Source organism: Meriones unguiculatus, chromosome 8 (assembly GCF_030254825.1).
Source record: "Meriones unguiculatus strain TT.TT164.6M chromosome 8, Bangor_MerUng_6.1, whole genome shotgun sequence".
In the NCBI taxonomy this organism is placed as follows: Eukaryota; Metazoa; Chordata; class Mammalia; order Rodentia; family Muridae; genus Meriones; species Meriones unguiculatus.
Genome location: NC_083356.1, coordinates 5,958,910 through 5,973,929, shown reverse-complemented (window position 1 = coordinate 5,973,929; position 15,020 = coordinate 5,958,910). Strand labels below are relative to the sequence as shown.

At 47.3% G+C, this 15,020-nt stretch overlaps 1 protein-coding gene across 2 annotated transcripts in view; it reads right to left on the bottom strand.

Moving 5' to 3' along the window:
- The window catches only part of Slc38a4 (solute carrier family 38 member 4), a 57,824-nt gene extending 46,745 nt beyond the window's left edge, over positions 1-11,079 (bottom strand). Inside the window, exon 1 of one of the 2 annotated variants that reach the window (XM_021632828.2) lies at positions 10,928-11,079. The gene's annotated coding sequence lies outside the window, so the exon portion shown is untranslated. Of the gene's footprint in view, positions 1-7,698; positions 7,856-10,927 lie in introns of those variants that run through there. The other variant, XM_021632829.2, reaches the window with a different exon arrangement.
- Between the last annotated feature and the right edge of the window lie 3,941 nt (positions 11,080-15,020).

Below are 15,020 nucleotides of genomic sequence, written 5' to 3'. Positions count from 1 at the left end.
GCCCTGACCCACGGGTCCTCAGAGAACAACCTTGTAATAAGACATGGTCTGCAATGTGTTTGTTTAATATTAACCAACATGCAAAACAGGACAGCACCATGGTACAAATCTATTTCTGAGCCTGTCTTTAGCAGTGTTTACACACACACACACACACACACACACACACACACACACATACACGCGCGCGTCCTGGCAGGTTTGGGGTGGGGAATGTTTGTTCTTGCTTGTGGTTATCACTCTCTCTGTTCAGTGACTCTGACACGACTCAAAGATGAATGGAGGCAATTTTCCGAATGCCGAAGAACATGGCGCTCGCATTCTGAGCTTTGAGGGCACCGTGCCATCAGCCCTCCACTTCCAGTGCCGCTGCGGCGGGACAAGTCCATCACAAGGCCCTTTCGTGCACACGGAAGACGGGATGAAGAAGAGGGCTGTGCGGGAATAACCGTCCACACCACGCAGATGAGATACCAGGCACGAACTAAGTAGAGCTGAGAGTCAAGATGACTTTGTAAAGGACTCTAAGAGGCTTCAGGGACTACTTCCGGCCCTCTCTCCACCCTCTGTGTGTGTGTATGGTAACAAAACGATTTATGTAAAAATTAAAACCCTGAGGTAGACAGAGTAAAAATTAAATACGTATCTATCGGTTATTGTTGGCCGCGTGGTTTAACTCTATGGGAACCATGTAAAGGAGCAGGCTTTGAATTGAAAATTGACGCCCGATGAGCCTTTACAGCACCCAGACACTGGCCTGATGAACTTCCTGAACAGTTAATCTCTTATAGGTGGAAAAATGCGTATTTGTAAGGGGAGTGCTACCTGCCCACCTGTCTGAATGCAGCTCTGGCTGCTGCCATGTGTATTTACTCTGGCCTGGCATTCAGCAAAACCTATGAACCTGCCGTAGCAACTTCAGCAGCTCAAACCTGCACATCTCCAAGAGAAGAGGACTATTTTTAAAGAAACATATAAACATGTTTTAGTTTATACGTGCAGAATAGAAACAGGTAGTATAGTAATATTTTACCATCAGACAATATGGTTTTTAAATCTTTATTCTATTTATCATTTTATTATTTTTAACAAATGGAATCTCAGTGTTAAGTATATCTGGATAGTGATAAAAAGCACATAGCCAGAGCATTCCCCTATTTGAATTAGTGACTTTCATTTTCAGAAAAAAAAAAAAAACCAACAAAAACAGTATGTGTAAGCAGAATTTTTTCTCCTAATGTTTTCTGCTACTTGCTAAAGATAAAACTTGAAGAGATTTTAAAAACAAGCAAGCAAAAATTTGATTATATTTATAAGAAGAGATATAGGATATTTCTTCCAATTTACCATGAGAAAATAATTTCTGCACTGTTGTCAGGACAGGCGGTTCAGGCCCCATCACTGCCCACCAAGGCCCACGGGCAGCGGAGTCTGACTGCTTCACTTCCGCTTTGTACATGCTACCGCTGTGGTTATTTTCTCCCCAGTCCATTCTGGTGATGAATAAGGGAGTCATTAGAATACGTATATTTTCACCAATTGATTCATTATTTTTTTAATGATTTTTAAAACATTTCACAAATATGGAAATTAAAACTCCAAAGTGGTATTTGGTGGTAGGTGGGCCAGTTATTGGACTTATCAGGAGAATTCATTTTAGTTTCTATTCTGAGTATGTTTTGAGTGACTTTGCAGGAAGTAAAGAATTAGAGGCTAAAGTTCCTGAAAGACTAGGGACAGAAGTACAGCCTGAGTTTTTCACATACTTCAATACGGCAATAATAAATACAAGTAATGCACTTTTCCATCTCTTGCTGGATAGAAAGTTGCTAGTCTCTCTCACCCAAAGCTTCAGAAATTCCAAGTTGATACTCAGGGACACTTTTAGGGTGTGGTCCTGCTACCTATTATCTTTCTGCTTTCAATGATAAGTTTGAACCCAGGGCCTTTGATATGCTGGGCAAGCACTCTTGCTGATCCACACCCCCAGGCCTCAGTGCTACACTGATCTTCATCCCCAGGCTCTGATGCTACACTGATCTTCATCCCCAGGCCCTGCTGCTACACTGATCTACATCCCCAGACTCTGGTGCTACACTGATTTTCATCCCCAGGCCCTAGTGCTACACTGATCTTCATCCCCAGGCCCTGCTGCTACACTGATCTTACAGATTAACACTGTTAGCTCTTGCTTGCTCTTCCTCTATGTGTGAGCCCAAGAACAGGGCTAAGTTGGTTGCTAATATGGAGAAATTTCTGGAAACTTTTAATTCACCTACGAGGCCTAGATAAGTAGATACTTGCTCCTTTGCCTCTCGAGGCAGGTCTTTTATTTTGAATGTGAAAAATGGCATCTTAGGCCACAAATGGCCAACCCTCCTGCAATGAGACTGCTCCCTCCTCACCAACTAAGACTCAGCCTGAGGTCCTAACCCCCCCCTCCGCCCCCCGGCAACTGTTATGTGTCCAAACCCTTCCTCCCAAAACATCACAACTTAAGTATAAGCTGCAACCAAACCTGGGAGCCACCTGTGTGAACCAGAGTCTCATCAGCCCAAGCCATTTCTCCATCTCAGGGTATTCACATGCTGGCTTCAAAGTTGAGATATGACTTGCTTTCAGGCGAAACACGCTTGGAGCGTGAGAAAAGCAAGTTCATTGATCCTTAGACGTGACTCTTTTTTTTTTTTTTTTTTTTTTTATGATCCATGGCAAAAAAAATATACATTCCCAAAACACCGCATTAATTTGGATAATGTGGTATGACTCAGCCTTACTTTTTAGTTTGGACAACTTCAACATTTGTGTGAAAATAGATCATATAAAATAATGTACATTTGTGTAGGCCTCACCGTGGTACATACCGTTCTCCATGGCCGGCTGACTCCCCCGCTCGTTATGATGAGGTCTGTATTTTCCGGACAAATGTTTCAGTAGTTATCAATAATAAACGTGCTTTTTCAACACGGCCACATGGCACAAGTCTTAAGTCAAAACAACACCTTGCGTTTACAGGTTGCATTTTGCAATCTTCGGGGGAAGTTTAGCAAACACCTCTGGTGAGCACATTTTGAAACCTGATTCAAAGTGCATTCCCGGTCAGCCCCATCCTGGAGGAAGAACTGTCAGGAAATGCACAAGCTTAACGCAGGAAGATTAGAATTACAGGCCAAACGGTCCTCCAGGCAACAAACCAAAGAAAGGAAAATCCTAGCTTTTCTTTAAAAACTCAGATAATGCCACGTGACAAATCACTAAGTTCCAGCATCAAATAAATTGCTAGGGGCGGGGTGCGAGGAAGCAGGCCCCACCCATTCAAAGAAACTTGAGAGGGATGTTAACCTTGCGCATGAGCCTAGCTTGGATTCTGACTCTAACGAAGGGGAGCTGGGCAGGGGTCAAGGAGAATGGATACCAGGCATATCTCAACACCGTCCGAAAGTTTGAAAGTTTGATACTATCAAGCAAGCGTTGACTCATTTAAATGGCAACACGATTTTAATTATTCTTAAAGGGCCCCACGGGCCCCACGGGAGCAAGGCTGCGCGCACAGCAGAGCTCCGGAGTCTTGGCGAGCTGAAACCTTTCATCAGTTGCTCACTTCCCCAGATCCCCTGCTGGCCCTCTAGCCTGTCTTCCAGCTCCCTCATTTTCTTCCTCCATCCACCTATCCAGGCACAAACAGGTTGTCCTGTAATTTGGTTGGTTGTAATTTGACCGCCATGAAAATGAGGATAGAGCCACCCGTCTGAGATCGTGACTTCAACTCTTGGGAACAGACGCCAAGAAGGGGGGCTGCTGCGCATCGAGGCAGACCGGTTTTTAATTTGGGGGAAGCCCCTCACTGTCTCCATAACTCGCACATGATCAGCAGCAGTGACCCCGTTTCCTTGGCCAGGACTCACCGTCTTCTGGGTTTTCCTTCTGAATCAGCTGTTCTGACGGCGGTGAGGTGGGACTTCACCTCGCCTCTGTGTTTTGAGGAGTGCGTAGGTCAGCCTCTTCTTGGAGCTGCTGCCCTACTGTGTGTTTCCTTTAGGGCACTGTCTTCAAGTGTCTGGCCCATTTTCAGTTGGGTTATTTCCTTTAGGTAGTCTGGATGCTGACACATGAGAGAGACGCAGTTTGCAAACGTTCTCTCCCGTTCTACAATGCCCCATTCTCTCACTTTCATTGGGGCACAGACACGCTTCTTCGGCTGACGCAGTCCTGCCTTTTCCTCCATTTTTCCTCTCTGTGCTTCTGATGTCATTGTCAAGAGCAACGTCAAAAGCCTTCAAGCTATGCTTTCTTCTAAAAGTATAGTTTCATGCCATATGGTCATGTTTTTTAAAGCCACTTTGAGGGTATTTTTGTCAGTGTATGTGTGTGTTTGTGTGTGTTAGTGTGTGTGTGTAATAGGAGACAGGAACACAATTTTATTGTTTACTGTGTAATTACCAACTGATGCTGCACGGTCAGCATCAGGCAGTCTTACCTACTTAACTTCTGAAACCAAGAAATGTGATATCTCTATTTTGTTCTTTCTGAAGGTCACTTTGGTTATATGGAGGTACCATCTAAATTTTAGGTTTTTTTTTTTTTCTATTTTAGTGGGGGGGGGGTTGTTTGGTTGGTTGGTTTCTTTAATTAATTTACTCTTTTATTAATTCGTTTATCCACTTTGTATCCCAGCTGTAGCCCCCTCCCTCTCCCCCTCCCAATCCTCCCTCCCTCATCTCCTCCCAGCCCCCTCCCCGTTTGGTTATTTTTTTAAGTGAGTGGGGGTTTGAGAGGGTCAGTGTTGACGGGTACTTTGGGTCTTATGAACTTTTTAGCACCATTAAACGTCCCAGTCATGAAAGCAAAGTTTAATATTCCCATTTATTTGCCATCTTTAATTTCTGTCGTCAATGTTTTGTAGTTTTCTATGTGCAAGCCTTTGATCTGCCTAATTTTATGCCTACATACTTTAGTCAGGTGGCATTTTAAGGGCAATTTGTTGTTATTGTTAAGTTTTTGGGGGGGATATTTCAGGTGTAGCATAGTGAACAGCTGATGTTCGCACGCTGACTTTTTAACCTGTAGCTTCAGGGAAATTATTTAGTAGAAGTAACACTTTTTGTGACGTCTTTGGGATTTTTCTGTATATACGACCATGAGAGCCAGAGAGACAGCTCAGCATGGGAGATGCCTGCTGTGCAGGCCTGGCAGCCTGAACTCAGTCCGTAAGAACTGCATGGAGGAAAAGAGAGCAGAGCGTCCCCCGTCCCCCGAGAGGCCTCCCACTGATCCCACCTGCTCAAACCCACTTCCTAAGGATTCTACCAGCTTGAAATAGTCCCAACAGGACTTAACAAAGCCACTAGCCCCTGGGCCTTCCAGGAGGGTGGTGGGAAAAGGGTGGGCACTAAGATCCAAACCCTAGCAGGTACTAATGCATACAACAATATGTCTCTGTGGTGTGTGGAACGGAACTGGGGGGCTCAGCGCGAGAGCTGGGCCAGTGGAGCAGGCTTCAGAGGACAGAACACTTTGACTTTGGGGAGAAAAGTTGGGGTTCCAGAAAGAGAAACGGAATAAGAAGATTGATCCTATTATTGCCAAAATATTAAAGGTCTACTTTGCCTAAAATGGAAGGCTTGCATTGGCTGAGGCTGATTTTAACTGCCAGGTTTAAAAAGTTTAAACTTTGAAGGAATTTTTATGATGTAAAGAATCATAAAAAGCATCATATTTTGTTTCCCTCTCCAAAGTGTGGCTATCAAGATAGAATCACAAAACACTTTGAAGGTAATTGCACAGCCTATTACTTGAGTTTGCTGTGAAATTTCAGGTTTACGTTGGGAAAAAAAATTTTTTTCTCTTTAAAGAAAATGATTTAGAAGAAAAACCAACCATTCTCCCCATCATGTTCAAGACAAAACAAAGCCTGCAATGTTAGGAACTATGATCAATATATTTGTGTTTCTTATCATGTCTTTCTAATGACTGTCATCATTAGTCAAGTACATAAGGAACTGAGCACAAGAGACATGGTACCAAAATTCAGTGGGCCTTTTGTTCAGTCTCTGACTTACCACATGTGTTCACTGCTGCAAGATTACAGGGCTGAGCTAACGACCCTGCCACAGGTTGAGGGTCTCCTGAGCTCACACACACACACACACACACACACACACACACACAGACATACAAACACACACGCATAAATACACACAAATACAGACACACACATACACCCAAAGGACACACACACACCTCAATAATTATGATCCATCCAGAAGAGCAGGACAAAATGGCCAGGACCTAAAGTTTACTTTAAATGAAACATAAAAATAAGACAAAAAGTGGATAGCATTTAGAAGGGCTGAGAAAAGGCAGCTTTGCCAGTGGGAGGGCTTAGGTATTATCTGGGAGGCGACAGTCGGCCATGTTTAGGCCTGCAGCCCACTCCACTTACTGTTCCTCCTCTTACAAGGCATAAGCTAAGGACTATTTGTCTGACAACAGGAACCGTCATGACAGAGTCCTCCGCTTGTGAAAGGGCAGTCACCTGGGGGCAAGTCTGGGCAAGACCCTAGACGGTCTCAGTCTGTGCCTCAACAAGAGTTTGGAGTCCACGTGTGGAGTTCTAAACCCCAGACTCTTTTGGACAGGACTGGGCAGCTTCTCCTCCCTGCCTCACTGGGGGAGGGGGGGTCTTAGAGCAGTATGTATGTAAAGCAGAAGAAATCAGTCTAGAAGAACACACAGGATGATTGCATTTATGTCACATCCCCAAAAAGGGCAAAAGGAAGCACCAGAAACTGCCTGGATCCCAGAGGTAGGACGGGAGAGATGGACTTCACGATAAAGGGACAGCACGGGCCCCGCTTTTGTGGCCGTGCAAGTTCTGTGTCTTGACTGGTTAGTCACGTAGATCCGTGTGAGAGATAAAATGACACAGAGACCATACTCCCCTACCGACACCAAGTTTCTGGTTTTGATGCCGTGTTAAAGCCTGTCAGGCGTAACTGCTCAAGAGAACTGGGACCTGGAAATGAGGCTCCGTAGTCCAGTGTTAAGCCCAGCACTGCGGAGGCCCTTTCTTCATCCTCAGCTCAAGGTGGGAGGAGGGAGAGGGAGGAGGGAGGGAAGAGTGATTCTGAGGGAACTATGAGGAAGATACCCAGCCCTCTCTGTCCGTTTGCGCAGGCTTCTGCCACTCTATCAATACAGATAACCCACAGGAGACTGTGGACTCCTCTCTACAGAAAGGATAATTAAATGAGGGCAAAGCCAATGAAGTGTCCAGCATGTTTCTAGAGTATGCTGTTATAACAAATTCCTTGGAAAGCCAGAGCAAAGTCGGTGCTTCCTGGACAAGTACTGTCAGTTCTGTCCAGTTCTGTCCAGCTAATACTATGTCAATTGAATGCTTTTGCAACACCCACAAAGCCCAGCTGGAAACTCCAACCCTTAGGTGAGGGTACCTAGGGGCACAGGTCAGGCTGGTCACCCAGCTTTTAGGGAGGCATTGCATGGTTGCAACAGGTCCTTCCTGTGTAGACAAATAAGACCCGACTCTGTGTACACCACCTAGAACAGAAGTTTCCAGCCTCTGTGCCCAGCGAGTACCTTCCTCGCCTTCCTCCACTGCCTGCCAAGTCCACCCCCACCCCCCAGGCTGGCCCCTCTCTCCAGAGCACCCAGTCATAGTGAAAGCAGCTGCCGAACCTGTGTCTGCAGTGTCCCAGACGGTGACTCTGGTCCTCCCGGCTCCACCCAGAGGCTCATGCTGGGCTGGTGAACATCCCAGATCCCACCAGACAGCCAGCAGGAGCCCTGCTCCTTGGAGGAGCCTGAGCTGCGTCTAGGTGAATTACTTTTTTTCCCTTTTCTTCTTCAACATTTTATAGCACCCAGAGTGTTCCCAGCGTTATAAAATTATGCCAAAACAAAGGGCAAAGTCCTTGTCCTGAGGAGCAGGAGGCGTAAAAGGAGCCAATGACGCAAGGTAAAAAAAAAAAAAAAAAAAAAAAAGGACAGGTCAACCAGCGGGCATCGCGGGCACAGTGGGCAGGTAGAAAGTAGAATGTTGGGAAGGAATGAAGGGAAAAGGGAAAACCAAGTCTCACAAGAAGTCACAGCCCCGTCCGTGGCCGACTGCAGAGATCTGGGGGCAAACATTCCAGCCAGTGTTCTGACTCAGTGAGGCATCCCTGTCATCTATGAGCTGTGCACCATTGTCTGTGCAACTGGAAAGCTAGATCTCTTTCACCTTCCACGACTGAGTGTCACAAAGCGCTGGTGCAGGACTCGGCGCGCTCTGCAAAAGTGAAATCGTCTGCTTCCCCCAAGACTCTGGGAGGCAGGAACCAGTGTGTTCTCAAGTTTCACAGACAAACAGTGCAACAGTCAGGCTCTCTTGCTCAGGGTCACACTAGTACAAAACGGAAGAGTTGTGGAGTGAACCCCGAACACCCAGGTGACACAGCTCTGAAAGCTCAGCCCTCCAACGGCCTTGAGCACCGACTCCCTAGCCAAGTGTACCAACTGGCCCTACGTGTCAGCATAGCTTATAAGCTCGCACACTTTTTGACTGTCGGCAATGCCCGGACCTTCAAGAGCTGAACGCCAAAGCGCTTATTTGAACAGCAAATGCTATCAGAAAAAAAGAAGCAAGGTTTACTTTTCTTCATTTGCCCCGATTATCTGGAATGTGTATGGGAAGGGAAACAGCACTCAAAAAGGGCCGAAAGTGAGAGGAAATGGAGTTGCTGAAGATAACATCCTTTTGAAAGACAGATGTGTTCCATCAAGGGCAGGAGGGGCCAGCCAACAGGACGCACTGCCTTTGTGCCATTCAGGGAATGACATCATCCTCCAGGCTGGACTGTCTGGCATGAGACTTAGTCAGTGCTCGCTCACTCGCTCTTTCTTTATTTCCTTCTCTTTCTTTCTCTCTCTCTCTCTCTCTCTCTCTCTCTCTTTCTGTCTTTCTTTTTCTTCTTTTCTCCTTTATGACCTTCACTTTAGCTGTGGTAGATTTTTTTTGTGTGTGTAGCTTTTCCCTCAGAATTGAAACACTCTCCCCAGAAGGGAACAGGGAGGCTCACAAGGTTCCAGAAACTAACAGAACTTTAATGCTTAGGAAGCTCAGCAACTTTACAAGATTTACAAAGCCCCCTGCCGGAGAGGGAGAGTATACCAAGCAGTAAACGCTGCCCGGAGGAGAGCCCTCAGCAGAACTGTCTACAAACTGAGCAGGGAGCTCCAGCCATACAGCTCTCAGGAGCCCACAAAGTCCACATTCCTCTAAGTACCCACTGATCAATGACTCATCCCAGACTTCCTGGTTTCCTTCTCTAGGCTGGGGTGAAATCGTTGCTTTGTCCCATCGCTGGTACTTATCTGAGGTGAATAGACATTTTTCACTTTTCCCCAGGAAAAGTCAGAAAACAAGAAAAACATGTTATCAAAAGCAAACACATACTCGGTGATGGTGGCGCATGCCTTTAATCCCAGCACTAGTGAGGCAGAGGCGGGCGGATCTCTGAGTTTAAGGCCAGTCTGAGCTCCAGGGCAGTCTTGGCGACACAAAGAAGCCCTGTCTGGGAACAGAAAAAACAAGCAAACAAAAAAGCAAATGCAAATCTCTCTCTCTGTCTCTGTCGTCTCTGTCGGTCTGTCTCTCTCCAATGGCGTTCATTTACCAACTCTAGGGTCACTAGTTCTTTCCTGACACTGCGACCCTTTCACACAGTTTCTCATGTTGTAGTGATACCCCCAACCATAAAATTATTTTCGTTGATACTTGTAGCGTCAGGAAGGGTGAGAACCCCCGATTTAATGCTTCTATCACGGACACATAGCCGACAACCAAACGGCTAGCGCCAATCTGCCTTGCTGGCAGATTGAGGACCCAGATTTCCAGGCACTTTATGCCCTGAGCCTCAAATCCCTCTAATCTGGCAACCATCCCTCTCTCCCAGACCTCAGGTTCAATGCCCCTTCTTCCTCCAACTGGGTCAGCAGAGCTGAAGCCTGAGGCTCCGGGGGCCCGGTGCACGTGAAAGGGGTAGTCTCTCCGCCTCTCCCGGTTAGGTGGCCCCGAGGGTCCGTTCCCATGAACCCCGATCCCCACCGGAAGAGCTACGTGTGCGGTCTACGGATCAAGACCGCGCGCGGTCTGGTCGGGTCCTCCCGCGCTCACGGTTCGAAGCGCGCATGCGCGGGGGGAAAAGTTGCTCCTTGCAGGGCTTGTCCCACCTTCTTTCCTCGGTCGTCCCCTCCACCCTCACTTTCCGAGACTACCCTGAGTCCCAGCCTTAGGCCCCGCGCTCCGGGAGCACGCTGGTCTTCCGGTCTTAAGGACTACCAAAAATCTTCCGAGACCTCGATTCTATTTTAAACTCTGCACCCCCCCCCCCCGCCCGCCCCACCCAGAGGACTCAGGCATGTTGCCAACGGCTCGGGTAACCTTGCGGGCTTGATCGCCAGGCGTCCGGAGCCAGCGCCCGGGAAGGGTCGGACCCTCCTCTGCCAGGCAGCCACCGTGGTACGTGGTGGTCCCAGACGGAATCCCAGGGTTAAGGGACCTCCAGCCCGGTCAATCGGTGCTTGACCGGAAAACGGTCAGGCACCCTTAGTGGGAAACACGGCAGCAGAACAGCCCGCTCAAACGCTCCCCTCCGTCCTGCCCTGGTTTACTTCTGCTTGCTTTCTGGTCGTTGAAATGACCCATTAAGCGGCTACTTTTTCAGAATACACGGAATTAGAGACGATCAACAAATTCCGACCCTAGATGATACGCAGACCTAGAATGCCCACGTGTGTTCGTCCTCCCACCGCGCGCACACGCAGGCTAAGATCCAGCTCTAAGTTTCTACGCTGACAAGTTTGGTTTTTTTTGTTTTTTTTTTTTTTTTTTTTTAATTTAAGAGAAAATATATATTTCACTCACCCTCTTTTTCTACCCTCTTCGGGCTGGAATCCAAGGGAAGTGATGGCAAGGGTTAGGTAGAGAGACCCTTCCTTCTTTTCTTTTGGCTTCCTAAAGAATGGAAATTTCCGTCCGGTGATAGGGGGCAGCAACCCCGATCGCCTTCCTGCAGACCCTCCCTTCTAGCCCAGCCACCAATGGGAGCCCAGCAACCTGAGCTGCCAACAGCATCTTTCCAGGTGGAGCAAGCTGTCCAGCTGTCCCCTCAGAGGGAAGCCTGGAGCCTAGGAGGCTCCCTGCACCCGCCCATGTCTTAGTTTAGTTTTGACGGGTTACGTTTCTTCGTTTGGGGGGGATTTTCCTGTGTGCGGGAATGTTTGGTCTCCGTCTTTCGGTAGGTGAAAGTGTTCAGTGTATTCAGTAAACAGCTTCTCTCTGTGCAAAGCTGTCACCACGTCAGAAAAAAAAAAAAAAGAACACAAACAGAAAATGTTGGTCAATAAAAGTCGCTTCATGCAAAACAAAGGTGACCTTGATGGGACTTGCTGCGGACCTATCCTGAAATACTCTTCTGGGGTCCTATCGTAAACGTGATTCCCCAGTATACGTGAAGCTACAATAAACCGTATCTTCAGCTTGTTAGGTCTTAAAAGCATGAATAGAAACCCATTTTTTCTGATACTAAGCATAGTTCTCGCTTCAAAGAAAGCTCATGTTTAATCAGTTGCCATTCTTTTTTTTGGGGGGAGGGGTTCACCAATGGACACTTGACCTCAGAGGAATTCACAGGGACACAAAGCGCTTTCTGAACTCTCACACGCCTAATGTAAATGAATTCAGAACGGCCAGTCTGACTAATTAGTTCCTCAGAAGGAACCCCTAGCCTTTCGCATTGTATAGCCCGTGTTATTATTGGAGCACTATTGTAATGTGGGTGGCACCTGAGAACTTAAAACGATGTAACAACAGAAATCTATGCATACTAATAAGGATCACTTAAAACACCCCCTTAGCGCGCTCTCTCTCTCTCTCTCTCTCTCTCTCTCACACACACACATACACACCAGATTATACAAAACAAATTCAACAGCAGTGTGGCACAATATTTGGGTTACAAAATCGTGCTTCTATCACAGTGTGATTTTGTAACCCAAAAAGAAAGCACAGTATACTCCGTGGATGTCCACGGAGCACTGGCCCAGGTCCTCAAGGGTTGTTGAAGCCTGTGTCTGAAAGGACAGAAAGCCGATTGACCCGTAGCGTGAATGCCCCTGCAGGATACTCTGAAACCACATTCCGGTTAACGTGAGATCCATTCACTGGCTCTGGAGAAGACAAGCCTCTACCCTAATCCCACAGTCACCCACCCTGGAACAAATTAGTTACATCCTAGTGACTCAGTTTCTCTGAAAAAAAAAAAAAAAAAAAAAAAAAAAAAAAAACAATTGTTGATACACTGCTTGCCTATATATAAATGTATAAAAAATATTTAGCTTCATGAGAGCCGGTTAGCAATCCTGGTCAAATACAGGGATATACACCTTTGTGGTCGCTCCTGGCAAGGAGTTCAGGTTTTGTGGAGTTGGAATGTAGCAGAATAACTTTAAAGTTCCTTTCAGCTTGTTGAAATTGGATTTTATTTAAACTGTGGTATTTCTCTGCTGACTCTTCTTTAATAAAGTGTAAGTATGGTGTAGCAGACCCCTAACAGGTCAGAGTGTCTAGACCAGCAGAAAAGGGTCAGCAGCAGAAGAAAGTAGGTCTCGGTGCTAACCCAAGACACAGCAGAAGCAAAGGTAGTCCTGTAAACAAAACATCAGTGGAGAAAACACACAAATGACGGCAAAAATCCTATTATCCATCTTTTCTTTCTTGTTTTTAATTTTTTTTTTTAATTATGTGCCTGCACATACGTACCAGGGGCATGCCTGGTGCCCTCAGGGTGTCAGACCCTCTGGACTCATGGTTACAGGAAGTTGTAAGCCATCACACAGGTGCTGGGAATGGAAGCCAGGTCCTCTTGCAAATGCTCTTAAAAACTGAGCCATCTCTCCAGCCAACTTTTTAATAAACTCTTTCTTTAATCGGTTCTTGGCATCTGTACCTTAGCTAGTACAAAAAAAAAAAAAAAAAAAGATCAAAAGCTGTGCTTCACTACCTGATTTCATAGGAAACTATGGGTTATTCATTTATATATGCTGGTGTAATATGAATCGGGATGTGGGCTGAGGGAAAACGATGCTAATTTCATCTAGAAAGCGTTGCCGTTCTGATTAAAGTGAGTATCTATCGCTCAGCCTTTGTGGTGATTGCACATCACCAGAGCTGCAGAAGGTCTCCCAGCAATGTGGAGGTGTGAGAGGCAACTGACAGACTTCTCTCTGATAGGAAAAGCTCTCCGTGGACGTCCACGGAGCACTGGCCCAGGTCCTCAAGGGTTGTTGAAGCCCGTGTCTGACAGGACAGAAAGCCGATTGAATGCCCCTGCAGGATATTCTGAAACCACATTCCGGTTAACGTGAGATCCATTCACTGGCTCTGGAGAAGACAAGCCTCTACCCTTATCCCACAGTCATCCACCCTGGAGCAAATTAGTTACATCCTAGTGACTCAGTTTCTCTGAAAAAAACAGACAATCGTTGATACACCGCTTTCCTAGAATAAATTCTTTTCAGACAGTATCACAAGCTCACCCGGGGGTGAAAGGAGAGAAACTGTTGGTGCTGGAGAAGGAAGGCCAAGAGACAGCTGAGGTCTGCTCCCGCCTTGTAAAGCTTTGCCAGTTAAAACAGCTCCACTCACCTGGAAGCGACTGGAGGTGCAGACAACCAAACAGTCAAACACACCAAGGCCTCCACTCTCTTTTCTGGCTCTGACCCTCGGGGCACCCACCATATGCTTCCTAACTGGGTGTTCTAAAGCCCTCAGGGGCCCCCAGCATCCTGAGGCCAGTGGCCTTCTATGCCTCAGAATTTCTCAGTGTTGTCCCCTCTTCCCTCCCCAAAACCCTGCTATGGGGTTAGACCTGCCAATGTTACCTTACTATTCAAGCCTGAGCTCACATGTAAGTGCCAGGGTGGTTTCTCGTGGCAGGACTTGGGGGAGGGGAGGTTATACTATTTCAGTAGGAAGGGGGGAATCGCCTAGCCTACCTGAATCATGGGGGAACATGAATCTCAGAGTCACCTCTGTGACCCTCTGTGCAGCTTCCAGAATTCCCTATTCTGTTTCACTGGAGGCCGGTGTCCCTTCAGCCCTACCTCTGATGAAGCGGTCATGGAAAAGGACAGCACAAAGCTGGCCCTGGTCTCTCAGAGACCTCCTAGGCCAGCCTTCAGGTGCCCAGAAACTCAGGGCTGTGTGCATGCAGCCAAGCTTGGGAAGTGAGGCGTCTGAGAAGAGTGGCCAAAAACAAAAAACAGGAACGCAGGCTCACCTGATTGCACAAAGGAACGGGTGAAGAGGTCATGTCCCTTGGGGGCTGTCTTCTTTGAGGGTTCTCTCACTTCTAGACTCTGTCTGCCTATAATTAGCCCCAGATTTGTGCACCGTAACCCCCTCCCACATCACTTTCCTCAGAAAGCCACACTGGCTGCTTCCGCTCTTTGACAGACTTTGTTTGGGTGCCTCCTAACCAACGGGCATGAGAAGACGGGCGTAAACGCGGGCAGCCCTGCCTTTGGGGGAGATGGTGATTCGGTAGGAGAAAGTATTGTAATCAAAGCGCGACACAAGGACACGTAAAGTGACACAAGTGGGTCGGAGAGTGGACTTCACGAAGGGAATGATGGCGGGTGAGGGCGGGGCGGTTTGGGGCGCTCATCTGTCTGCAGCCTGGACATGCTTGCATGCCTGTGAGAGGCAGGTCTGTCTGTCTGGTGCTCCTGGGATGGTAGGAGCATACATCCTGTCCCTCTGCAGCAGCGACAATGTAGCAGGAAGAACACCTCACCCCCTGACCCAAACACACACATAGGAGCCTGGCAAGCACACGTCTCCACACAGGATAATGTGGTCTCGTCTCTGCCTTCCCGCCAGGCTGCCTGGGTGGCCCCATCACACTGGGCATCACTGTTCAATCACTGTCAGGCTGTTCTCCCTGCCCTCTGAGAGG